Source organism: Gobius niger (assembly GCF_951799975.1).
Source record: "Gobius niger genome assembly, contig: SUPER_1_unloc_1, whole genome shotgun sequence".
NCBI lineage: Eukaryota > Metazoa > Chordata > Actinopteri > Gobiiformes > Gobiidae > Gobius > Gobius niger.
In genome coordinates this window covers 106,200-133,851 of record NW_027639333.1, presented here as the reverse complement: position 1 = coordinate 133,851, position 27,652 = coordinate 106,200, and the positions used below count along the sequence as shown (strand labels likewise).

At 40.5% G+C, this 27,652-nt stretch overlaps 1 protein-coding gene across 1 annotated transcript in view; it reads left to right on the top strand.

Moving 5' to 3' along the window:
• Positions 1–1,508: 1,508 nt before the first annotated feature.
• The window catches only part of exoc3l2b (exocyst complex component 3-like 2b), a gene marked incomplete at its 3' end in the record, with an annotated part of 72,902 nt that continues 46,758 nt past the window's right edge, over positions 1,509–27,652 (top strand). Inside the window, exon 1 of the mRNA XM_079583038.1 lies at positions 1,509–1,631. The remainder of the gene's footprint in view (positions 1,632–27,652) is intronic.

The window sequence follows — 27,652 nt, the reverse complement described above, 5'->3', positions numbered from 1 at the left end:
GAATTTTTGTCATTTTTTTTTTAGGTTTTGTTGAATTTTTGTCATTTTTTTTTTTGATTTTTTGTCACATTTTTGTTGCGTTTACATCCCTGTTTTCTTGTTGTGCTGTTTTGGTGCTTTTTCCCCAATAAGCTTTATGATTCGGGTAAAGCCAAACTGGAGAAAATGGGATCCGTTCACGTGGGAGTTAAGAGGTTAAAATGTATTTAACATTCAACATTTACATTTACATCAGAAAAGGCGGTTAAAGTGACTGTTATCGGGTTGTTTTTGGTTTATTTAACACTGGTAACACCAGACCTGCTGCTCTTCACGATGCTGAAGTAAAAGTGTGAGAGGAGGAGCCTGTGAGTGACAAAGAGCTGAGGTCCGAGAGCTGCTCCCTGTGGCACACCTGGAGTTCAGAAACCCACTCGTTTCAGCGCTTTAATCCCCTCCCGTGTGTGTTTTTGTTTGGCCGTCTCCTCGGGTCTGGGGGCTCGCTGGCTCACGCCGGACCTAAAACATGCACAATAGGTCCCGGGGGGCGCGGGGGCGGAGGCGGAGGAGCGTGTGAGCCCGGGCTCCGGGGGGGGGGGGGGGGAAACCTGTGGAACAGAGACGGGAAGAGGAGATGACCGTTTCCTGTTCGGCACGAAAATAAAACAAACAGGAAACAACAGGCGCCGCCCCCAGCGCCAGGAGAGGACGGGACGGGACACGAGGTCTCAGAGAGGTCTCAAAGAGGACTTAAAGAGGACTTAAAGAGGACTTAAAGAGGACTTAAAGAGGACTTAAAGAGGACTTAAAGAGGACTTAAAGAGGACTTAAAGAGGTCTTAAAGAGGACTTAAAGAGGACTTAAAGAGGACTTAAAGAGGACTTAAAGAGGACTTAAAGAGGTCTTAAAGAGGACTTAAAGAGGACTTAAAGAGGACTTAAAGAGGTCTTAAAGAGGACTTAAAGAGGACTTAAAGAGGACTTAAAGAGGTCTTAAAGAGGACTTAAAGAGGACTTAAAGAGGACTAAACCAGGTCTAAACCAGGGCTAAACCAGGGCTAAACCAGGTCTAAACCAGGTCTAAACCAGGTCTAAACCAGGTCTAAACCAGGGCTAAACCAGGGCTAAACCAGGACTAAACCAGGGCTAAACCAGGGCTAAACCAGGTCTAAACCAGGTCTAAACCAGGACTAAACCAGGTCTAAACCAGGTCTAAACCAGGGCTAAACCAGGGCTTAAAGAGGACTTAAACAGTGGACTGAGGAAGAGCAAAACCGGGACTAGAGGAGAGCTAAACGAGGGATCAAGAAGAGCTGAACCGGGACTAAACTGGTGCTAAAATCATGGCTAAACCAGGACTAAACCAGGACTAAACCAGGACTAAACCAGGTCTAAACCAGGACTAAAATGGGACCAAACCAGGTCTAAAAGAGGGCTAGACTGAGGCCAGACGAGGACCTAACCCGGGACTACAGGAGGCTCCACAGTTCTGTTCTTCGCTCCTGCTCGTCCTGTGTTTTCGTGACAGAGTTTCGCTCCAGATGCCCTTCCTCCCCAAAGCCCCCGGACCAGAGCGGGTCCAGGTCCAGGTCCAGGTCCAGGTCTGAGCCGCTCAGAGCTGCACTTTCTTCATTCTGCCGTGAAACGCTCCAGGTAAGACTCACACGGACGGTCGTGTTTGCTCTGGCTTGGAAATGTTTTCAAAATGTAAAAAGTGTCAAAAAATCAACTGTATTTTTGCATTTTCTGATGAATCAGCAGGAAGTGACGTCGTTAATTATGATTTAGACGTGTTTTATATCGTCTGCATGTAAATGTATGTATATTTATGTATGTATATGTAGTAGAGTGGACTGCAGGTTCTACTGGGCAGAGCCCACACTTAAATATTTTACCATTTTTACTTCTCATTACCAACCACATAGTTATGTAAACTTAAATTTAACCTGCAGAAAAAGGCAACACAGATTCGTAAAATTGGCAGGACAGAGGCATTCATTTACAAAAGTAGGATCTATGGAATTTTCCGACTTTTCTCTAGTTGTTTATTCTGTCGTTACAGCTTTTACTCTGTGCTTTTAAATGATTATTAAATTACAATCATGAGCCTACGATGTTACGATGTAGTTTTGTAGTTTAGGAGCAAGTGGTTCATTCAGCAGCTAACCTCCTAGCTGCTAATGCTAACGCTATGCTAACGCTAATGTGCGTTTAAAACCGAGAGAATCCGTCATTAGTCCTGAACATGTTTGATGAGTCTGAATATTTACTGATCACAGACGTTACAAACAGCGTCATTCTCGGAAAAGAAAAATTTGACGAAAAATTTGACGAAAAATTTACAAAAAATGACAAAAAATTGACAAAATAATGAGAAAAATTTGACTAAAAAATTGAGAAAAAATTTACAAAAAATGACAAAAAATTGACAAAATAATGAGAAAAATTTGACTAAAAAATTGAGAAAAGTTTGACATTTTTACTTCTCATTACCAACCACATAGTTATGTAAACTTAAATTTAACCTGCAGAAAAAGGCAGCACAGATTCGTAAAATTGGCAGGACAGAAGCATTCATTTACAAAAGTAGGATCTTTATTATTAGTTACATGTTTTGTTAAAATTGTCCATCGTTTCCTTTGTCCAATAAGTTAAGGTTACAGTTCATGACGGTTTCTCACGTGGATGAGCACGTTCACGTCAGTGTCCATATTAAACAGCACATCACCGTCTACAACATAAACAAACGGACGACCCTGGCGATGCAGGGGTAGAAGAAGAGGAGGTGTGTAACGCTGACAGGACCCTAAGAATGGGAAATCTACATTAGCACAGATACAGATGTGTGGGCAGATGTGGCTATGAGGCCATTGACCTACCAGGGCGACGATGCATGGCGCTCCCCAAACGACCCGTACTGAGACCCCGAACTTACTTGTCCAGCTCTGCAGTAGCCTTTGGCCGGAGCGCCAGCATGCTAAAAACACAATAGCATCGTAGCATCGTGGCTAGTGAGCCTATAGTCTGCATGAATATAAACTGGTCAACACGCTTACCAGCGAGACGGTTGTGTGTACATCGAGCTGCCGGCTTGACGCCTCCTGAACGACTATAAACAACTCGCAACTTCACCAACTTTCACGCTGTGTATATATACATATATACGTATACATACATATACGTATATATGTATATGCACATTTGCTGTAACACCGGGTCCGAAATCCTCCTTCACGACTTAAAGAATCATTTGCATTTGTCTCTTTTGGGGATTTGTTGTGAAGCTGCAGCTCCACCTGTGACCAGCAGGGGGCGGAGTGAGTCACTGACGCCACAAACAGAGCAGTGTTTCATAAGAGACTGAGGCACGTGCTAAATCTACTGCGGACTGGACTGGACCGGACTGGACTTAACTGGACTTAACTGGACTGGACTTTACTGGACTGGACTGGACTTTACTGGACTTTACTGGACTGGACTTTACTGGACTGGACTTTACTGGACTGGACTGGACCGGACTGGACTGGACTTAACTAGACTGGACTGGACTGGACTTTACTGGACTGGACTTTACTGGACTGGACTGGACCGGACTGGACTGGACTGGACTTTACTGGACTGGACTTTACTGGACCGGACCGGACTGGACTTAACTGGACTTAACTGGACCGGACTGGACTGGACTGGACTGGACTGGACTGGACTTTCTGCACCAAAACTTTGCGTTCAGATCAGTGATGACTATAGAAATCTGCATTTTGAGCGTTACCATGGTTACCGCTATGGAATTTTCCGACTTTTCTCTAGTTGTTTATTCTGTCGTTACAGCTTAAAGTCTGTCCTTTTAAATGATCATTAATAAATTACAATCATGAGCCTACGATGTTACGATGTAGTTTTGTAGTTTAGGAGCAAGTGGTTCAGTCAGCAGCTAACCTCCTAGCTGCTAATGCTAACGCTATGCTAATGTGCGTTTACAACCGAGAGAATCCGTCATTAGTCCTGAACATGTTTGATGAGTCTGAATATTTACTGATCACAGACGTTACGAACAGCATCACCAGGGGGCGCTGTTTCCTGAGGAACGAGCCCGGACACATGAACGTCGTCCTGGGACGGTGACCGGGGCGGACTGGTCACATGTCCATTCTGGAAGAGCACAGAAACTAGCTTTACCCAAATCTAAGAGCTTAACCCCTGAACTCCCACCTGAACCGAGCACATTTTCTCCAGCTTTACCCCAATCCAAAAGCTTCAGGAAAAAAGGTGTGAAAATAGCGACAAAACTGAGACGAAAACAAGGATGGAAATGTGGAAAAAGTGAGAAAACATGGACGAAAAAGTGACAAAAATTTGACAAAAAAGTGGACCAAAAAAAATCAAAAAATTTGACAAAAAAGTGGACCAAAAAAAATCAAAAAATTTGACGAAAAATTTACAAAAAATGACAAAAAATTGAAAATAATCAGAAAAATTTGACTAAAAAATTGAGAAAAATTTGACGAAAAAGTGACAAAAAATTTACAAAAAATGACAAAATAATGAGAAAAATTTGACGAAAAATGGAGAAAAAATGGAAGAAAAAGTGACAAAAAATTTACAAAAAATGACACAAATTTGACCAAAAAAAATCGAAAAAAATGACAAAAAAGTGAGAAAAATTTGACGAAATATTTGACTAAAAATTTGACGAAAAATTTACAAAAAATGACAAAAATTGTACAAAATAATGAGAAAAAATTGACGAAAAATTGAGAAAAAATGGACGAAAAAGTGAGAAAAACTGAGACGACTGCCCAACAAAAAAAGTGATGAAAAAAAATCTGCCGTGAGGAAAAAAAGATCCATTTAGTTTTGTAGATCTTTCAAATGAGGCGCTACACTGGCCCACAGGATTTGGGTAAAGCTGAACTGGAGAAAATGCTCTCGGTTCAGGCGGGAGTTAAGAGGTTAAAGGAAAAGCATCCAACAAGCAAAAATGTGCTGGAAAAGCAACAAAAAAGCGACAAAAACACAACAAAACGTGACGACAAAGTGATGAAAAAAACGAAAAAACAACAACATGAAAAAAAAAACGAAAAACAAGAGATGAAAAAAGTGAATATGTATAATCCACATACACACTGCTGCGCTTGAGCTCTCGGTTCCTCCTGAAGGGGGCGCTGCTCCCGGTCAGAGGCTCCTTAACATGTTGTGATGTCACGTGAACCTCTTTGCTCCGTAACTTACTGATCTGAGCATCACTATAGAAGAGCTTCACTAACACAGGACGACCACACGCTTCTTTTGGGACTCTTCCTTTGGTAATGTTGTTTATCATGAAGCTGAATCTGCTCTGTGGCTGATTGAACCTGACGGCTCAGGAGGCGTTTTTTACCGAAAAAATCCCCGTCTACACAACCAAAATTCCAATATTAAGAGTTTAACGTCAGCGCTAAAGCTAATCAGCGATGTAGCAATTCGTGACCATAAAATGTTTGATTTCAATCCAAAAAGAAGACGACGTGTTGAAGAAAAGGCAAAGGCACAAGAAACTCCGTATCCCAAGAACCATTGCGACATCGCGCTCGCTGGTCAAGGCAACCAGGTTTTCAGCAAACACGGCGAGTTTCTGTTACTTTTCAGACAAAAGTTCTATATTATTTCACTATTAAACAATCTGAATCCTGTTAATTGGAATAAAAATGATCGGTGGTTCGTTTAACCTCTTAACTCCTGCCTGTTTTCTCCTGTTCTCCAAAATCTCCAAATCCAAAAGCTTCTTCAAAATAGCGACAAAAAACAAAAAGAAAATGAGGATGTAAATTGACAAAAATCCAGCAAAAAAAAGACAAAAATCCAGCAAAAAAATGACAAAAATCCAGCAAAAAAAATGACAAAAATCCAGCAAAAAAGTGACAAAAATCCAGCAGAAAAATGACAAAAATCCAGCAAAAAAAAGACAAAAATCAGGCAAAAAAATGACAAAAAAACAGCAAAAAAATGACAAAAATCCAGCAAAAAAAATGACAAAAATCCAACAAAAAACGACAAAAATCCAGCAGAAAAATGACAAAAATCCAGCAAAAAAATGACAAAAATCCAGCAAAAAAAAGACAAAAATCAGGCAAAAAAATGACAAAAATCCAGCAAAAAAAAGACAAAAATCAGGCAAAAAAATGACAAAAATCCAGCAAAAAAGTGACAAAAATCCAGCAAAAAAAATGACAAAAATCCAGCAAAAAAATGACAAAAATCCATCAGAAAAAATGACAAAAATCCAGCAAAAAAATGACAAAAATCCATCAGAAAAAATGACAAAAATCCAGCAGAAAAATGACAAAAATCCAGCAAAAAAGTGACAAAAATCCAGCAAAAAAGTGACAAAAATCCATCAGAAAAATGACAAAAATCCAGCAGAAAAATGACAAAAATCCAGCAGAAAAATGACAAAAATCCAGCAGAAAAATGACAAAAATCCAGCAGAAAAATGACAAAAATCCAGCAGAAAAATGACAAAAATCCAGCAGAAAAAGTGACAAAAATCCAGCAAAAAAGTGACAAAAATCCATCAGAAAAATGACAAAAATCCAGCAGAAAAATGACAAAAATCCAGCAGAAAAATGACAAAAATCCAGCAGAAAAATGACAAAAATCCAGCAGAAAAATGACAAAAATCCAGCAGAAAAAGTGACAAAAATCCAGCAAAAAAGTAACAAAAATCCTGCAAAAAAAAAGACAAAAACCAGGCAAAAAAAAGACAAAAATCAGGCAAAAAAAGACAAAAATCAGGCAAAAAAAATGACAAAAATCCAGCAAAAAAAATGACAAAAATCCAACAAAAAACGACAAAAATCCAGCAGAAAAATGACAAAAATCCAGCAAAAAAATGACAAAAAACCAGCAAAAAAATGACAAAAAACCAGCAAAAAAAAGACAAAAATCAGGCAAAAAAATGACAAAAATCCAGCAAAAAAGTGACAAAAATCCAGCAAAAAAAATGACAAAAATCCAGCAAAAAAATGACAAAAATCCATCAGAAAAAATGACAAAAATCCAGCAGAAAAATGACAAAAATCCAGCAAAAAAGTGACAAAAATCCAGCAATAAAAATGACAAAAATCCAGCAAAAAAATGACAAAAATCCATCAGAAAAATGACAAAAATCCAGCAGAAAAATGACAAAAATCCAGCAGAAAAATGACAAAAATCCAGCAGAAAAATGACAAAAATCCAGCAGAAAAATGACAAAAATCCAGCAGAAAAAGTGACAAAAATCCAGCAAAAAAGTGACAAAAATCCATCAGAAAAATGACAAAAATCCAGCAGAAAAATGACAAAAATCCAGCAGAAAAATGACAAAAATCCAGCAGAAAAATGACAAAAATCCAGCAGAAAAAGTGACAAAAATCCAGCAAAAAAGTAACAAAAATCCTGCAAAAAAAAAGACAAAAACCAGGCAAAAAAAAGACAAAAATCAGGCAAAAAAAGACAAAAATCAGGCAAAAAAAATGACAAAAATCCAGCAAAAAAAATGACAAAAATCCAACAAAAAAAAGACAAAAATCCAACAAAAAACGACAAAAATCCAGCAGAAAAATGACAAAAATCCAGCAAAAAAATGACAAAAAACCAGCAAAAAAATGACAAAAAACCAGCAAAAAAAAGACAAAAATCAGGCAAAAAAATGACAAAAATCCAGCAAAAAAGTGACAAAAATCCAGCAAAAAAAATGACAAAAATCCAGCAAAAAAATGACAAAAATCCATCAGAAAAAATGACAAAAATCCAGCAGAAAAATGACAAAAATCCAGCAAAAAAGTGACAAAAATCCAGCAATAAAAATGACAAAAATCCAGCAAAAAAATGACAAAAATCCATCAGAAAAAATGACAAAAATCCAGCAGAAAAATGACAAAAATCCAGCAAAAAAATGACAAAAAACCAGCAAAAAAATGACAAAAAACCAGCAAAAAAAAGACAAAAATCAGGCAAAAAAATGACAAAAATCCAGCAAAAAAGTGACAAAAATTCTAGCAAAAAAAATGACAAAAATCCAGCAAAAAAATGACAAAAATCCATCAGAAAAAATGACAAAAATCCAGCAGAAAAATGACAAAAATCCAGCAAAAAAGTGACAAAAATCCAGCAATAAAAATGACAAAAATCCAGCAAAAAAATGACAAAAATCCATCAGAAAAATGACAAAAATCCAGCAGAAAAATGACAAAAATCCAGCAGAAAAATGACAAAAATCCAGCAGAAAAATGACAAAAATCCAGCAGAAAAATGACAAAAATCCAGCAGAAAAAGTGACAAAAATCCAGCAAAAAAGTGACAAAAATCCATCAGAAAAATGACAAAAATCCAGCAGAAAAATGACAAAAATCCAGCAGAAAAATGACAAAAATCCAGCAGAAAAATGACAAAAATCCAGCAGAAAAATGACAAAAATCCAGCAGAAAAAGTGACAAAAATCCAGCAAAAAAGTAACAAAAATCCTGCAAAAAAAAAGACAAAAACCAGGCAAAAAAAAGACAAAAATCAGGCAAAAAAAGACAAAAATCAGGCAAAAAAAATGACAAAAATCCAGCAAAAAAAATGACAAAAATCCAACAAAAAAAAGACAAAAATCCAACAAAAAACGACAAAAATCCAGCAGAAAAATGACAAAAATCCAGCAAAAAAATGACAAAAAACCAGCAAAAAAATGACAAAAAACCAGCAAAAAAAAGACAAAAATCAGGCAAAAAAATGACAAAAATCCAGCAAAAAAGTGACAAAAATCCAGCAAAAAAAATGACAAAAATCCAGCAAAAAAATGACAAAAATCCATCAGAAAAAATGACAAAAATCCAGCAGAAAAATGACAAAAATCCAGCAAAAAAGTGACAAAAATCCAGCAATAAAAATGACAAAAATCCAGCAAAAAAATGACAAAAATCCATCAGAAAAAATGACAAAAATCCAGCAGAAAAATGACAAAAATCCAGCAAAAAAGTGACAAAAATCCAGCAAAAAAGTGACAAAAATCCATCAGAAAAATGACAAAAATCCAGCAGAAAAATGACAAAAATCCAGCAGAAAAATGACAAAAATCCAGCAGAAAAATGACAAAAATTCTGCAAAAAAAATGACAAAAATCAGGCAAAAAAAAGACAAAAATCAGTCAAAAAAATACAAAAATCAGGCAAAAAAAATGACAAAATCCAGCAAAAAAGTGACAAAAATCCAGCAAAAAAGTGGAGAGGAGGCGGGACTGTGGAGAGGAGGCGGGACTGTGGAGAGGAGGCGGGACTGTGGAGCTCTATGACCGGGTTAATCTCCACATCCCGGCAGGCCCAGGGGTCAAAGGGTCAAAGGCAGGGATGTGGTGACTCACGGCTCACGGTCAGACTCAGGGATCAGGGCTTTGCCAAAGGGCACAAAGGAAAACGTGCATGGTTCAGATAGTGCACACACAGAGGATCCGGGGCTTCACAAAGGTCGTGTTCCTGTGGTTCTCAACTGGGGGGTCGGGGCCAGAGAAACGCCTTCAGCTCTGATTCAGTCATGATTTGGAGTAGATCCAGCCTTGTGTCGGGTCATGTGGAGATCCAGGAGGTAAAGGTTCCTCCTGTTCCTCAGAGATGAAGCTGTGTTTGATATGAAGCCCTGCTGTGAACCCGTGTCCCTGTGATCACGGTTAAGGCGTGTTTTAAGGCGTGTTTTGGAGCAGGTTCAGAGGGCGGGGCTTGTTCTAAACGGACCCTCACAGATGGAGAGATAATCGTGTCACGGAAGAGTGAAAACATCTCCCAACAAACGTCAGCGGAGGAAGAACAACAACAAGACTCTGAGGACTCTGATGCTCCGTCCACACCAAACACGTGTTGGGCGTCAACACGTGTTTGGTGTCTTTACTAAAGTCAGACGCTTGTCACAAATGTCAGCGAGCGTCAGACAGTCAGTGTGTTCGTAGCATCTTGGAAGTAGCTCTTGCCTGAAATACACCTGCTACATCTCATTGTTGATTAAAAGTCTGCAATAAACCACAAATGCTGAAGGTGGCTCAGTGTGTGATCGTCATAAAGCTGCTCTATGTCGTTACGGATTCATTGACGTTATTAATGCTTGTGGTCATGGGAGAAAACCGGAGCTCAATGCGAGCTAACCGAGCTAACTGAGCTAACTGAGCTAACTGAGCTAACTGAGCTAACTGAGCTAACTGAGCTATCTGAGCTAACTGAGCTAACTGAGCTAACTGAGCTAACTGAGCTATCTGAGCTAACTGAGCTAACTGAGCTAACTGGGCTAACTGAGCTAACTGAGCTAACTGAGCTAACTGAGCTAACTGGGCTAACTGGGCTAACTGAGCTAACTGAGCTAACTGAGCTAACTGGGCTAACTGAGCTAACTGAGCTAACTGAGCTAACTGAGCTAACTAGGCTAACTGAGCTAACTGAGCTAACTGAGCTAACTGAGCTAACTGAGCTAACTGAGCTAACTGGGCTAACTGAGCTAATTGGGCTAACTAAGCTAACTGAGCTAACTGAGCTAACTAAGCTAACTGAGCTAACTGAGCTAACTGAGCTAACTGAGCTAACTGAGCTAACTGGGCTAACTGAGCTAATTGGGCTAACTGAGCTATCTGAGCTAACTGAGCTAACTGGGCTAACTGAGCTAACTGAGCTAACTGAGCTAACTGGGCTAACTGAGCTAACTGAGCTAACTGAGCTATCTGAGCTAACTGAGCTAACTGGGCTAACTGAGCTAATTGGGCTAACTGAGCTATCTGAGCTAACTGAGCTAACTGGGCTAACTGAGCTAATTGGGCTAACTGAGCTAACTGAGCTAACTGAGCTAACTGGGCTAACTGAGCTAACTGAGCTAACTGAGCTAACTGAGCTAACTGGGCTAACTGGGCTAACTGAGCTAACTGAGCTAACTGAGCTAACTGGGCTAACTGAGCTAACTGAGCTAACTGAGCTAACTGAGCTAACTGAGCTAACTGAGCTAACTGAGCTAACTAGGCTAACTGAGCTAACTGAGCTAACTGAGCTAACTGAGCTAACTGAGCTAACTGAGCTAACTGGGCTAACTGAGCTAATTGGGCTAACTAAGCTAACTGAGCTAACTGAGCTAACTAAGCTAACTGAGCTAACTGAGCTAACTGAGCTAACTGAGCTAACTGAGCTAACTGGGCTAACTGAGCTAATTGGGCTAACTGAGCTATCTGAGCTAACTGAGCTAACTGGGCTAACTGAGCTAACTGAGCTAACTGAGCTAACTGGGCTAACTGAGCTAACTGAGCTAACTGAGCTATCTGAGCTAACTGAGCTAACTGGGCTAACTGAGCTAATTGGGCTAACTGAGCTATCTGAGCTAACTGAGCTAACTGGGCTAACTGAGCTAATTGGGCTAACTGAGCTAACTGAGCTAACTGAGCTAACTGGGCTAACTGAGCTAACTGAGCTAACTGAGCTAACTGAGCTAACTGGGCTAACTGGGCTAACTGAGCTAACTGAGCTAACTGAGCTAACTGGGCTAACTGAGCTAACTGAGCTAACTGAGCTAACTGAGCTAACTGGGCTAACTGAGCTAACTGAGCTAACTGAGCTAACTGAGCTAACTGGGCTAACTGAGCTAATTGGGCTAACTAAGCTAACTGAGCTAACTGAGCTAACTAAGCTAACTGAGCTAACTGAGCTAACTGAGCTAACTGAGCTAACTGGGCTAACTGAGCTAATTGGGCTAACTGAGCTATCTGAGCTAACTGAGCTAACTGGGCTAACTGAGCTAACTGAGCTAACTGAGCTAACTGGGCTAACTGAGCTAACTGAGCTAACTGAGCTATCTGAGCTAACTGAGCTAACTGGGCTAACTGAGCTAATTGGGCTAACTGAGCTATCTGAGCTAACTGAGCTAACTGGGCTAACTGAGCTAATTGGGCTAACTGAGCTATCTGAGCTAACTGAGCTAACTGAGCTATCTGAGCTAACTGAGCTAACTGAGCTAACTGAGCTAACTGAGCTAACTGGGCTAACTGAGCTAACTGAGCTAACTGGGCTAACTGAGCTAATTGGGCTAACTGAGCTATCTGAGCTAACTGAGCTAACTGAGCTAACTGGGCTAACTGAGCTAACTGAGCTAACTGAGCTAACTGAGCTAACTGGGCTAACTGAGCTAACTGGGCTAACTGAGCTATCTGAGCTATCTGAGCTAACTGAGCTAACTGAGCTATCTGAGCTAACTGAGCTAACTGAGCTAGCTGAGCTAACAAGCTGTGGTTTCCTCCCGGAGCTCATTGTAGATGATGTGAGCAATAAACTACAGCATCTTCCCAGCTCAGTGTGTGATCATTGTTCTTTATTGACTTTATTTGTGCATATTTCTCGTTTTCACGTGAGGACCGGAGGTTTAGCTTAGCATTAGCTTTCTCCGGTGCTAATGCTACAACAGGCTCCTCGAGGCTCAAACACATTCCCAGCGCAGATTCAGCCTCTGAAATAACCTTTCCTGGTGTTTAGATAAAGAAACACTGATGTGTCGTTGTAAAGTCTTTGTGAAAGTCCCAGAGCTGCTGTAGCTCCGGTTCATAATGAAGCTAAACCTCCGTGACTTGTGACTTGTTTACATCTGTGGGGCCGGCGTAGAATCTTCCCCGGTGGCTCAGCTACAACGTCACTATGGCAGGAAGCTTCTGATTGGTCGAGGCTCGCGAATTTCTCCAAAAAGTTCAACATTTCCCAACTCGAGCGTCGCACAGGAGGCGCGTGAGGCGCTGCGGGACCTCTTGACGCCCCCCGGAGGCGCGTCCTCCATATTTTAAATGTAAACCTGACGCTTTGGAGGCGCCGGCCGCGTTTGGTGTGGACGCAGCATAAGACTCTGAAGACTCTGTGACTCACAGCTGTGACCGAGATGACGCTGTGATCCAAATATGGTCATTTCCTTTGGGAGAGACAGCAGCGAGTAAAGCCGGGAGGAACATACACAGGAGCATGTGCAGACAGTAATAGAACTCCCTGGAGTGACCTTTTACCTGATCTGTGGAGAAGCATCTGATCCTGGTCTGGTTCTGGTTCTGGTCCTGGTCTGGTCTTGTTCTGGTCTTGGTCCTGGTCTTGTTCTGGTCTTGGTCCTGGTCCTGGTCTTGTTCTGGTCTTGGTCCTGGTCTTGTTCTGGTCTTGGTCCTGGTCCTGGTCTTGTTCTGGTCTTGGTCCTGGTCTTGGTCTTGGTCCCGGATCTCTGAGAGTGTTGTAATAAAGACAGAACTCCCCAGTGTCGCTTTTGACAGATCTTGTTTTCTCTCCATCCGTCAAACTGATTAGACTCTGAGGTTTAGTTTCTCCCGTTCTTCAGAGACTTTTCACAACCTCAGAAACATCAGAGACCTCATCTCAATCCTCTTCTATGGAAAAGGGTGACTGTTTTGTCTCCAGTTCGGCTTTACCCAAATCTGAAAGCTCCTCGACTGGAGAGCAACAGTGGAACTCCTCATTTGATTCGGCGGCACGGTGGTGCAGCGGTTAGCGCTCTCGCTTCACAGCTAGAAGGTCCGGGTTCGATTCCCACCAAGGACGGGGCCTTTCTGTGTGGAGTTTGCATGTTCTCCCCGTGTCTGCGTAGGTTTCCTCCGGGTCCTCCGGTTTCCCCTACCACTAAAAACATGTACAATAGGTCAGGATGAATGATGTGAGTGAGTGAATGTATGGTGGTGTCAGAGGGTCCGTTGGCGCAGACGTGTGTAGTCGCGAAAGCGCTTCTGACAGTCTCCCCCAGGGGAAACTGAAGCTACAAACGTAGCTTTCCACCACCGAGTGTGGAGTGAATGTACAATTGTCTCATGTAAAGAGCTTTGTGACTATATGTCTGTGAAAGGCGCTATATAAATAAAGATCTTCTTCTTCTTCTTCATTTGAAAGCTAAGGAAAACAGAACTGATCCTTTTGTCACACTTTCATGGTTTCATTGTCGCTTTTCTGGCACTATTTTCAAGAAGTCGGAGAAGTTCTGCTCGGTTCAGGCGGGGGTTAAGAGGTTTAAACTGGCTGCTCAATGAGAACACCCCGTCACAGCGCCCCCTAGCGCGGCCCAGCCTGACCCGGCCCCTCCCGGAGCAAAGTCTGAAGCCCAAAGTCCAGTCTGAGTGACGACTCCAGCTCGCGCCCAAAGCGACCTTTTCTCCGCAGAGCCGCTCCCAGTGAACCACTCCTGTCCCGAGGGCCGTGAACGCACCACGCCCCCCCCCTCCCACCGTCACTCCCCCCTCCCTCCCCCGTCCCCCGCCCCCCTCCCTCCCTCTCCCCTCCGCTCAGACCCGGGTGTCACTTGTCTCCAAACCCTCCGCTGTTCCGCCGCAGACTCACCGGGACGCGCCGCGCTCTGCAGCCGCCTCTCACGCCTCTTCCCCCGGGTACAGGATCCGTCTCAGAGCCGCTGTCCCACCATGGCTCCGCTGTGTGAGTAAAACACCGACGCTCGCTCACTTTAACGTCACTTTAGCGTCACTTTAGCGTCACTTTAAGGCTTCATGCGCTGCGTAAAAGCGGTTCTCCTTCACCTTCAGCTCTTGGCTCGGGTCCAGAGACTTTCCTGTTTTATTAAAGTTTACGTTAAAGCGCGTGAGTGACGCAGGGCCGGACTGGGACTGAGAACCAGCCCTGGACTCTGACCAGCCTGGCCCAAAGTAGCGTAAATGTGACACTTCCACAAATACATATGTTAACCTCTTAACCCCCGCCTGAACCGAGAGGATCTTTTTCCTCACGTCATCACATTTTTTTTCCATCATTTTTTTGTTGGTGTTCAACTCATTTATGTAACTTTTAGGTCATTTTTTTGTCACTTCTTATCACTTTTGTCAAATTTTAATCACATTTTTGTAAAAAAAAAAAAAAAGAAAAACAACATTTTTGTCATTTTTTTGTCAAATTTTGTCATATTTTTGTCACATTTTTTGGTCACATTTTTATCACAATTCTGTCATTTTTTTGTCGATTATTTATAAAATTTTTGTCAATTTCTTGTGACATTTTTGGGTCATTTTTTGGTCGATTTTTAAGTCATTTTGTTGTTTTTTTGTCAAATTTTGTCATATTTTTGTCATTTTTTTGTCATTTTTTGGTCGATTTTTTTCATTTTTTGTCAATTTTTTTTTCATTTTTTTGGTCAAATATTTATCAAATTTTGGCACATTTTTGTAATTTTTTTTGTATTTTTTTGTCACATTATTTTCATTTTTTCGTCAATTTTTTATCAAATTTTTATCACATATTTGTCACATTTTTAAAAATTTTTGTCATATTTTATCACATTTTTGTCCGATTTTTTGTCATTTTTTTCCTCCATTTTTTGTCAATTTCTTGTGACATTTTTGTGACATTTTTCATTTTTTGGTCGATTTTTGGTCATTTTTCTCACTTTTTTGTCACATTTCCATTGTTTTCGTCTCAGTTTTGTTGCTTTTTCTCACCTTTTTTCCAGAAGCTTTTGGATTGGGGTAAAGCCAAACTGGAGAAAATGTGCTCCCCAGGTCGTTTTTTTATTATTGTTTTTTTGATCGGCATCATCAGCAAAAAGAGCGGGAAAGGCAGTCGTAGAAACAGAAGCAAAATCATTCATATAAATAATAAATAATAATGGTCCCAAAACTGAACCTTGTGGTGCACCATACTCCACGGAATTCCTTTTAGATTCATGTTTTTTTATACCGGGCTTTACCCAAATCTAAAAGCTTCTCGACTGGAGATCAACAATGTAACGCCTCATTTGAAAGCTAAGACCTACAAAAGTGACGGAAACTTTTCGTCGCCACATTTGTCATATTTTTGTTGTTTTTTTAATGATTTTTTCCAAAGTTTTTGTCGACTTTTCATCCTCTTTGTCGCTATTTTGGTGCTTTTCTTTTTAGCTTTTAGATTTGTGCCTTTTAGACTTTTCAGGTTCTGGTTTTGTGACTCGGAAACATGAAGTTTGATCGTGACAAAGAAGAGTTTGGTTGTTTTTGTTGTTGCTTCAGTTTGAATCAGAGCCGGTTACACATTATTCATGAAGGTGACTCTAGTGTGAAGGACGAGAACATGTGATACAGGAGGAAACTTCTGCTGTTGATGAGGGACATGAGGAGGACATGAGGAGGACATGTCTCAGGTTGAGCCTCTGCTGTGAGCGGCTCCTCGGGAGGGGGGGGGGGGGGGGTGATCGAGCTGATCATGAGGAGCACGTTTGTTCTGATGGCAACAGTATCGTCCAAAATGTTCCGCAGTGTCCCTTTAAAAATGTTCAGCCAGGTTTAAACTCGTTCATTCATAAATGTAGAAACGTCTCCTTTTCCAAACTCTTAACTCCCGCCTGAACCGAGAGCATTTTCTCCAGTTCAGCTTTACCCAAATCCTGTAGGCCAGTGTAACGCCTCATGTGAAAGACCTTCAAAACTAAATGGATCTTTTTCCTCACCTTTTTTATACTCCTCAAATTATTCACATTTTTTGGTCAAATTCTTATGACTTTTTCGTCAAATTTTTCTCAATTTTTCATAAATTTTTTGTCAAATTTCTGTCACTTTTTCGTTCATTTTTGTCGTGAATTTTTTGTCACTTTTTCTGCAAATTTTTCTCACTTTTTTGTCGAATTTGTGTCATTTTTTGTAAATGTTTTGCAAATTTTTAGTAAATTTTTAGTAAATTTTTAGTAAATTTTTAGTAATTTTTTTGTAAATTTTTTTCTGAATTTTTTGTAAATTTTTCATCAATTTTTTCTCAATTTTTCGTCAAATTTTCGTGACTTTTTGTCACTTTTTCATCCATTTTGTTGTTTTTTTGGTCAATTTCTTTGTCAATTTTTTGATCAATTTTTCTCACTTTTTCATCAATTTTTTCTTAAATTTTTCGTCAAATTTTTCTCACTTTTTCGTAAATTTTTTCTCACTTTTTTCACATTTCCATCATTGTTTTCGTCTCAGTTTTGTTGCTATTTTCTTTTGGATTGGGGTAAAGCTGGAGAAAATGTGCTCTGTTCAGGCGGGAGTTAAGGGGTTAAACAAAAATCCAAACTTTTCCAAATGATTAAAATCTTCCAAAAATGATACAATTTCCCAAAATGTTCCAAGAATTTTCTGAAACTGAAACACAAACTTTTCCGTAAATGACCATATTTGGATTCCAGCCTTTCCTGCTCCACGTGGATCCCAAACAGTGTGAGTGAGGGACAGAGACCTGGAGATGGTCCAGAGAGCCGGGCTGTGGTTCAGAGGTGGCGCCTCCTACAGGACACGGACGGAGAGGCAGGACTTTAACGGGGGAAACATGAAGCAAGAAAAATACTAAATAAATGAGGCACAAAGGAGGAAAATGGAGAATAAATTGTTGAATAAAAAATGAGCAAAAATGAGGCGAACGATAAACAATCAGACTTTTCCAAACTCCACCAAACAAAGGGAAGTAAAATCCTCTATCTGAGCTGAAACGACTCCTTTAATCCTGTCCCGGGACAAACCTCTGAAGATCTATTTCTAGTTCCTGCTTTCGATGCTTTTGTTTTCCTGATAGACCCTTTAACTGCTGACATCATCAGTGACATCATCTGGAGGCAGGAAGTGATCAAGAAAAAATAAGATTAAACTAAAACTAGCGATTGTAAGTGTAAAACTACAACTAAAACATGTGGTCTCGTTGTGGCTTAAGGTACAAGACCGAGAGACCCAATAGATACAGGCGGCATCTCGTCATAGAAGGGGGCGTGGCTTCGCCGAGGGGGCAAATAGAATCTTTAGAGAAACACAATTTTCCCTCTTTTCAGTCATTTTCTGGTGGAATATCAACTTATTTATCACATAAATAAAGTCAGGTGTAAATCGGGCCCATGTGGATATTTTCTCACAGCAGACTGTGCAGTAGAAGTGAAAAAACGGCAGTTGTAGCTCTGTAGCTCGCGCTAGCTAACCGTTAGCATTAGCCCGATGCTAACATGTAGCATCCTGTTAGCATTCTCCGTTGTTCATGTATTTATGGGCTGTTGAACCACTTTGCTCCTCCTCATGTCTTTGTTTCTTTATTTAGTAGAAACTATATTCATAATTCAGCGTTTGTTAAAGTAGTTTTTGAATAATTAGAGAAAATATACATTTTTCAAAATTGTTTCCCTCTTAACTGTTTTTAAAAATGACCATATATGGGCGATTCCAGAGATGCGTCTGTATCTATTGAGATAGATCGGAATCTAACCTCCTGCCTCCAGCTAAGCCCCGAATGTTTAAAAACAATTACAGGGTCGACACCGGTGGCTTTAACGGCTCAGCTCCACGTCAGGATTAAAGTGACAGAGTCAAACTAAACCTGCTCTGGTTAAAGGTCAAAGGTCACTGACGGAGAAGCTACAGGAACGACATAAAGGACCATCCTGTACTAAAGGGCCCGGGCTCAGGGCTGAACCCGTCACTATAGCAACGCTTTACCCCGGAATGTTCCACCGTGTGGCTTTAATCAGCCCGGGGAGATACAGTTAAGGGGAAAACAATTTGGGAAAAAATCTAAACTTTCTCTAATTATTCAAAACCTACTTTAACAGACGCTGAATTATGAATATAGTTTCTACTAAATAAAGATACAAAGACATGGGGAGGAGCAAAGTGGTTCAACAGCCCATAAATACATAAAAAACAGAGAATGCTAACGCTAGCTATAGCCTGCTACAACTGCCAATTTTTCACTTCTACTGAACAGTCTGCTGTGAGAAAATATCCATATGGGCCCGATTTACACCTGACTTTATTTATGTGATAAATAAGTTGATTTTCCACCAGAAAATGGCTAAAAAGAGTAAAAAATTGTGTTTCTCTAAAGATTCTATTTTCCCCCTCGGCGAAGCCACGCCCCCTTCTATGACGAGATGCCGTCTGTATCTATCAGCCCAGATAGATACAGACGGCATCTCTGGAATCGCCCATATATGGTCATGCTTGAAAACAGTAAAGGGGGAAAACAATTTGGAAAAAAATCTAAATTTTCTCTAATTATTCAAAACCTACTTTAACAAACGCTGAATTATGAATATAGTTTCTACTAAATAAAGATACAAAGACATGGGGAGGAGCAAAGTGGTTCAACAGTCCATAAATACATGAATAACGGAGAATGCTAACATGATGCTACATGTTAGCAGCGTGCTAATGCTAACGCTTGCTATAGCCTGCTACAACTGCCGTTTTTTCACGTCTACTGAACAATCTGCTGTGAGTAAATATCCACATGAGCCCGATTTACACTTAACTTTATTTATGTGATAAATAAGTTGATATTCCACCAAAAAATGGCTAAAAAGAGAAAATTGTGTTTCCCAAAAGATTCTATTTCCCCCTCGGCGAGGCCACGCCCCCTTCGATGACGAGATGCCGTCTGTATCTATACTTCCACTCTGCAGTAACAGTACTTTTACTCCAGTACAGTCAGAGCAAACGTTTGAAGTTTGAAAGTTGGAAAGGACTTTGACCAAGAGTGAGGAGTACTTCAGGTACTTCAGGTACTTCAGGTGTTTGTAGTACAAATACTGCACGAGCCAGTGTTTACAGCAAACTACTTCAGTCTGAACTCAGCGCTCTGCAACGAGGAAGTACTGCAGAGTATTGCAGAGTACTGACAGGAGTGAAAGTACACACAGAAGTATTTTGTGATATTGAGATTCTTTATCCTGGAGTTCGATTGTTTCACTAAAAACTACAGAAAAACAAAATGATTAAATCTAACGTGTTACAAATGTAAACCTGGGACATTATTATTTATTATTATTAAAATAAAGCAGATTTATTCCCTTGTTTTGGACGTGAACAGTAAAGTGTAAATAAAGTCTCTGTATCAGCGACTTCTGAAACTTCCTCATTCCTCCGTGACCCGTGTGACTCCGGGGTCAAAGGTGAACTTCTATAAAAAGTGAAAATGAGTTCCGTTCATGATATTTTTGAGGAAGTCAAAGCCCTGGCTCAGCAGTGGGCGGAGCCGGCTTCACATCAGGGCAGTGGGCGGAGCCGGCTTCACATCAGGGCAGTGGGCGGAGCCAGCTTCACATCAGGGCAGTGGGCGGAGCCAGCTTCACATCAGAGCAGTGGGCGGAGCCGGCTTTACATCAGGGCAGTGGGCGGAGCCGGCTTCACATCAGGGCAGTGGGCGGAGCCGGCTTCACATCAGGGCAGTGGGCGGAGCCGGCTTCACATCAGGGCAGTGGGCGGAGCCGGCTTCACATCAGGGCAGTGGGCGGAGCCGGCTTCACATCAGGGCAGTGGGCGGAGCCGGCTTCACATCAGGGCAGTGGGCGGAGCCGGCTTCACATCAGGGCAGTGGGCGGAGCCGGCTTCACATCAGGGCAGTGGGCGGAGCCGGCTTTACATCAGGGCAGTGGGCGGAGCCGGCTTCACATCAGGGCAGTGGGCGGAGCCAGCTTCACATCAGGGCAGTGGGCGGAGCCAGTTCACATCAGAGCAGTGGGCGGAGCCGGCTTCACATCAGGGCAGTGGGCGGAGCCGGCTTCACATCAGGGCAGTGGGCGGAGCCGGCTTCACATCAGGGCAGTGGGCGGAGCCAGTTTCACATCAGGGCAGTGGGCGGAGCCGGCTTCACATCAGGGCAGTGGGCAGAGCCAGCTTTACATCAGGGCAGTGGGCGGAGCCAGGGCAGTGGGCGGAGCCAGAGGAAGGATCTTCAGGCCTGTGTGAAAGTGACCTGGTTGTAAATTAATCCTGGAGGAGTTTATGGTTCAGCCATTAAACTGATACGGTCTCCACGGAAACGCTGAACAGCAAACAGGAAGTGACACGGATCTGAATGTGATGAACCCGGGCCTGGATCAGGGAACGTTTCATGAGCTCAGAGCTGCATCTGAAGGTTCTTCACCGTCTCTGAACATCAGAGACTCTGTTACGGAACAAGTCCCTCCCCCTCCTGCTGTTCAAACATCCAGACCAAGACCTGGACCGGGTTAAGTCTGAGACCAAGACCTGGACCGGGTTAAGTCTGACCTGGACCAGCAGAGGCGTCAGATGTTCACAGACCTGTTGATACGTGACACAAAGAACCGCCAGCTCTGACATTTAACACGAGGCTGCAGGAAAACAAATCAACTTCTGCTGATTATGATACTGAATATTACAGAACAATATAGATACAGACGCATCTCGTCATAGAAGGGGGCGTGGCCTCGCAGAGGGGGAAAATAGAATCTTCAGAGAAACACAATTTTCACTCTTTTTAGCCATTTTCTGGTGGAATATGAACTTATTTATCACATAAATGAAGTCAAGCGTAAATCAGGCCCATGTGGACATTTACTCACAGCAGATTGTTCAGTAGAAGTAGCAAGCGCGGTAGCAAGTGCGGTAGCAAGCGCTAGCTAACCGTTAGCATTAGCCCGATGCTAACGTTATCAAGTTAGCATTCTCCGTTATTCATGTATTTATGGGCTGTTGAACCACTTTGCTCCTCCCCATGTCTTTGAATCATTATTTAGTAGAAACTATATTCAAAATTCAGCGTTTGTTACAGTAGTTTTTCAATAATTAGAGAAAATATACATTTTTTCAAAATTGTTTTCCCCCTTAACTGTTTTTAAAAATGACCATATGTGGGCGATTCCAGAGATGCGTCTGTATCTATTGCTGGGTTGCAGGTGACATCACAGCGTTCTAAAGGTTTATAATATTATATAGAGGAAAAATCATTTTGTTTTTGAGGACATTTTTGGCCTTGTACAGAGAGATCATGGACCCAGTGACTGATATTAATGATGATTTTTTTAATTCACATATTTTCTTTTTAGCTACGACTTGTGATAGTGTAATGCTGTTAATAGGAAAAACTGGCTCCTGCCCCCGTTGGGTCCGATGACATCATCACATTCTAGAACCTGCAACCCAGCAATACCATGGTCTGGGTGAATACTGGATTCTGATTGGCTGGTGCATTATTTTGGTGTAACCGCACACGTAGTCCGGTAGTTAAATCACTGGGATGTCACTCCGCTGTGGCATCGCCATAGCAACGCCTGACACAGCTGAATCGATAAAGGCGTAATTAGTGACTGACAGGAACGTATGAGATGGATTTAGTGTTTGCTAAATGTTTGTAGAGGAGAGTGAGCAGCTAGGTTAGCTACTGTTAATAACATATGAGCTTTACATTTCTATTGGAAACGGTTAAGGCTATTCATCATTTTCAGGCGTACATAAAATGATCCTGCATTGAAGCATCTTTGTCTGGATTAGTAAAGTCAAACATAAAAGTTTGAGTTGGGGCGGCCCAGGTGTGAGCGACTCCACCGCAGCTGTTTCCATAAACAGTTGAGCTGGTTGAGCTAGCTAGCTTTAGCTTCAGGTTAAACCTTGTAAAAGGTAAATAACTCCTGCCCACGAGTGCCGCATATCGGTGTTTCCTTCCAGGGAAAAGTGTTTCCGGGTTAGTCCTGTTGTGTTGTGATTCTGTGCTGATGTTGTGTCGTTGACCCTGACTGAGATCCTCGTAATAGCTGCGGAGAATGACTCGCTCTGAGACCAGCCTTCAGTGACCGGCTAATAACCCACACACAATAGTCCCGTAGTCTGGCAGATTTAGTGACTTTAGTAAATGAAAAAACATTTATTATAAATGTTAGGTTTGTGGGACCCTGGTATAAGCGGATTAAACAACGAGGAGCCGCGTTAGACGTTATAATGCAGGAGGAACAACACTGTGTCGGGCGTTAGAACCGTCTAATGCGGCTCCGAGTGGTTTAATCCTTACTTACTGAACATTACTGAATATTGCTGAACGTTGCTGAACATTGGTCATAAACCAGTGCCACCGGCGGCCATTGAATCTCTGGGTACAATTCATGGCAGCGCCCACGGAAACTTCCTGGTGATTTTGGAGGAGCAGACGCACAAACACTAGCGTTAGCTTTAGCGTTAGCGTTAGCTTTAGCGTTGGCGTTGGCGTTAGCGTTAGCTGCTTTTGGAAACTGCGCCCGTCACATCAGTGAGAGCTCCTGGTGACATTGGGGTTATTCAGTCATGTCTGACACTCGCAGTGAACTTTGAACTCGGAGAACTTTGAAGACAGAGTGAATCATTACAGTTTATTGGCTCCAAAGTCCCATAATGCATCACTCTCCCTCCTCGGTCAGACGGGGCGTGGCCTCATGTTGTGTTCAGGCGACTGGGAAATGTCTGACCTCAGACCGGGAAACATGTCTTTGAGCCAGTTTACCCCAGTGGGGCCTGGGGCGGGGCCTGGGGGCGGGACCTGGGGGCAGGGCCTGGGGGCGGGACCTGGGAGGTCATAACATATAAAGACGTCTTGTTGTCACTCCTCCCCATTTAAAACATGGACTCCGTGATCAGCTCAGGCTCCGCCCTCAGAGCTCCTCATAGAGCTCCTGTGAGTTTCTTTAGACCAGGCTTTAAAGTCCTCATTGGATTCCACATTAAACTGGCTCTTCTGAATAACCACTAATGTGCAATAAGAGTCAGTATAACATGGGCAATAGGGGGCAGTGTAATGCGGGTCAGTGCAATACAGAATGGTGCAATATGGGTCAGTGCAATATCAGGTCTGTCAGGGCTTGTGGAATATTGGGGTTTGTGCAATACAGTCGATGCGTTTCCGTTACTATTTTCTATGTTGTCTTTTGAAAAACAAAGGCCAAATATAGAAATCACATCATGTTTGTTTTAACATGATGTGATTTCTGTTCTCGTCTCTGTCCCTCTGTATATAGTCTGTATATTCTGTATATAGTCTGTACATAGTCTGTATATAGTCTGTATATACTCTGTATATAGTCTGTATATACTCTGTATATACTCTGTATATAGTCTGTATATAGTCTGTATATAGTCTGTACATAGTCTGTATATAGTCCGTATATAGTCTGTATATAGTCTGTATATAGTCTGTATATAGTCTGTACATAGGCTGTATATAGTCTGTATATAGTCTGTACATAGTCTGTATATAGTCTGTATATAGTCTGTATATAGTCTGTATATAGTCTGTACATAGTCTGTATATAGTCTGTATATAGTCTGTATATAGTCTGTATATAGTCTGTATATAGTCTGTACATAGTCTGTATATAGTCTGTATATAGTCTGTACATAGTCTGTATATAGTCTGTATATAGTCTGTATATAGTCTGTATATAGTCTGTATATAGTCTGTACATAGTCTGTACATAGTCTGTACATAGTCTGTATATAGTCTGTACATAGTCTGTATATACTCTGTATATAGTCTGTATATAGTCTGTACATAGTCTGTATATAGTCTGTATATAGTCTGTACATAGTCTGTATATAGTCTGTATATAGTCTGTATATAGTCTGTATATAGTCTGTATATAGTCTGTATATAGTCTGTACATAGTCTGTATATAGTCTGTATATAGTCTGTACATAGTCTGTACATAGTCTGTATATAGTCTGTATATAGTCTGTATATAGTCTGTATATAGTCTGTACATAGTCTGTATATAGTCTGTATATAGTCTGTATATAGTCTGTATATAGTCTGTACATAGTCTGTATATAGTCTGTATATAGTCTGTATATAGTCTGTACATAGTCTGTATATAGTCTGTATATAGGCTGTATATAGTCTGTATATAGTCTGTATATAGTCTACATAGTCTGTACATAGTCTGTACATAGTCTGTATATAGTCTGTATATAGTCTGTATATAGTCTGTATATAGTCTGTATATAGTCTGTATATAGTCTGTATATAGTCTGTACATAGTCTGTACATAGTCTGTACATAGTCTGTACATAGTCTGTACATAGTCTGTATATAGTCTGTATATAGTCTGTATATAGTCTGTACATAGTCTGTACATAGTCTGTATATAGTCTGTACATAGTCTGTATATAGTCTGTATATAGTCTGTATATAGTCTGTACATAGTCTGTATATAATCTGTACATAGTCTGTATATAGTCTGTACATAGTCTGTATATAGTCTGTATATAGTCTGTACATAGTCTGTACATAGTCTGTATATAGTCTGTACATAGTCTGTATATAGTCTGTATATAGTCTGTATATAGACTGTATATAGTCTGTATATAGTCTGTACATAGTCTGTACATAGTCTGTATATAGTCTGTATATAGGCTGTATATAGTCTGTATATAGTCTGTACATAGTCTGTACATAGTCTGTATATAGTCTGTATATAGTCTGTATATAGGCTGTATATAGTGTGTATATAGTCTGTATATAGTCTGTATATAGTCTGTATATAGTCTGTACATAGTCTGTATATAGTCTGTATATAGTCTGTATATAGGCTGTATATAGTCTGTACATAGTCTGTATATAGTCTGTATATAGGCTGTATATAGTCTGTATATAGTCTGTATATAGTCTGTATATAGTCTGTATATAGTCTGTACATAGTCTGTATATAGTCTGTACATAGTCTGTATATAGTCTGTACATAGGCTGTATATAGTCTGTACATAGTCTGTATATAGTCTGTACATAGTCTGTATATAGTGTGTATATAGTGTGTATATAGTCTGTACATAGTCTGTATATAGTCTGTACATAGGCTGTATATAGTCTGTACATAGTCTGTATATAGTCTGTACATAGTCTGTATATAGTCTGTATATAGTCTGTATATTGTCTGTATATAGTCTGTACATAGTCTGTATATAGTCTGTACATAGGCTGTATATAGTCTGTACATAGTCTGTATATAGTCTGTACATAGTCTGTATATAGGCTGTACATAGGCTGTATATAGTCTGTACATAGTCTGTATATAGTCTGTATATAGTCTGTATATTGTCTGTATATAGTCTGTACATAGTCTGTATATAGTCTGTACATAGGCTGTATATAGTCTGTACATAGTCTGTATATAGTCTGTATATAGTCTGTATATAGTCTGTATATAGTCTGTATATAGTCTGTACATAGTCTGTACATAGTCTGTACATAGTCTGTATATAGTCTGTATATAGTCTGTATATAGGCTGTATATAGTCTGTACATAGTCTGTATATAGTCTGTACATAGTCTGTATATAGTCTGTACATAGTCTGTATATAGTCTGTATATAGTCTGTATATAGTCTGTATATAGTCTGTACATAGTCTGTACATAGTCTGTATATAGTCTGTATATAGTCTGTATATAGTCTGTATATAGGCTGTATATAGTCTGTACATAGTCTGTATATAGTCTGTACATAGTCTGTATATAGTCTGTATATAGTGTGTATATAGTCTGTATATAGTCTGTATATAGTCTGTACATAGTCTGTACATAGTCTGTATATAGTCTGTACATAGTCTGTATATAGTCTGTACATAGTCTGTACATAGTCTGTACATAGTCTGTATATAGTCTGTACATAGTCTGTATATAGTCTGTACATAGTCTGTATATAGTCTGTACATAGTCTGTATATAGTCTGTACATAGGCTGTATATAGTCTGTACATAGTCTGTATATAGTCTGTACATAGTCTGTACATAGTCTGTATATAGTGTGTATATAGTGTGTATATAGTCTGTATATAGGCTGTATATAGTCTGTACATAGTCTGTATATAGTCTGTACATAGTCTGTATATAGTCTGTATATAGTGTGTATATAGTCTGTATATAGTCTGTATATAGTCTGTACATAGTCTGTACATAGTCTGTATATAGTCTGTATATAGTGTGTACATAGTCTGTATATAGTCTGTACATAGTCTGTACATAGTCTGTATATAGTCTGTATATAGTGTGTACATAGTCTGTATATAGTCTGTACATAGTCTGTACATAGTCTGTATATAGTCTGTATATAGTCTGTACATAGTCTGTACATAGTCTGTACATAGTCTGTATATAGTCTGTACATAGTCTGTACATAGTCTGTATATAGTCTGTATATAGTCTGTATATAGTCTGTACATAGTCTGTACATAGTCTGTATATAGTCTGTATATAGTCTGTATATAGTCTGTACATAGTCTGTATATAGTCTGTACATAGTCTGTACATAGTCTGTACATAGTCTGTACATAGTCTGTATATAGTCTGTACATAGTCTGTACATAGTCTGTATATAGTCTGTATATAGTCTGTATATAGTCTGTACATAGTCTGTATATAGTCTGTATATAGTCTGTATATAGTCTGTACATAGGCTGTATATAGGCTGTATATAGTCTGTATATAATGTCTGTATATACTCTGTATATAGTCTGTATATACTCTGTATATAGTCTGTATATAGTCTGTATATAATCTGTATATAGTCTGTATATAGTCTGTGTATAGTCTGTATATAGTCTGTATATAGTCTGTATTAATCTGTATTGTCCCTCATTTTAAACAAAAAAAACAGCTGATCGTAGGACGTGGCTGATGGTTTGTCATCTGGTGTGGCCTCGTGTGAACACGGACTGAACCCACTCTGAGCTAACTGCCAGGGCGGCCTCGGGTCGACCCACACGGCTCCAACATGAGAAAACGCCCTAAGCGTGTTTGAGCCTCCACAGGCTCTGGAGCCAGTCAGTAACTGAAAATGCTTCTACTGTTTCGAGAGTTTGGACGTTTGAAGTCCCACTAGAATCATGTCTACCAAGTGTCTCATGGAGTCGCCCCTGACCACAAGGGGGCGGTATTTCAGCAATGTCACCTCCATGAGGACCAAAGAGACGCACGCTCCTCACTCATAGGTTAAGAAGTA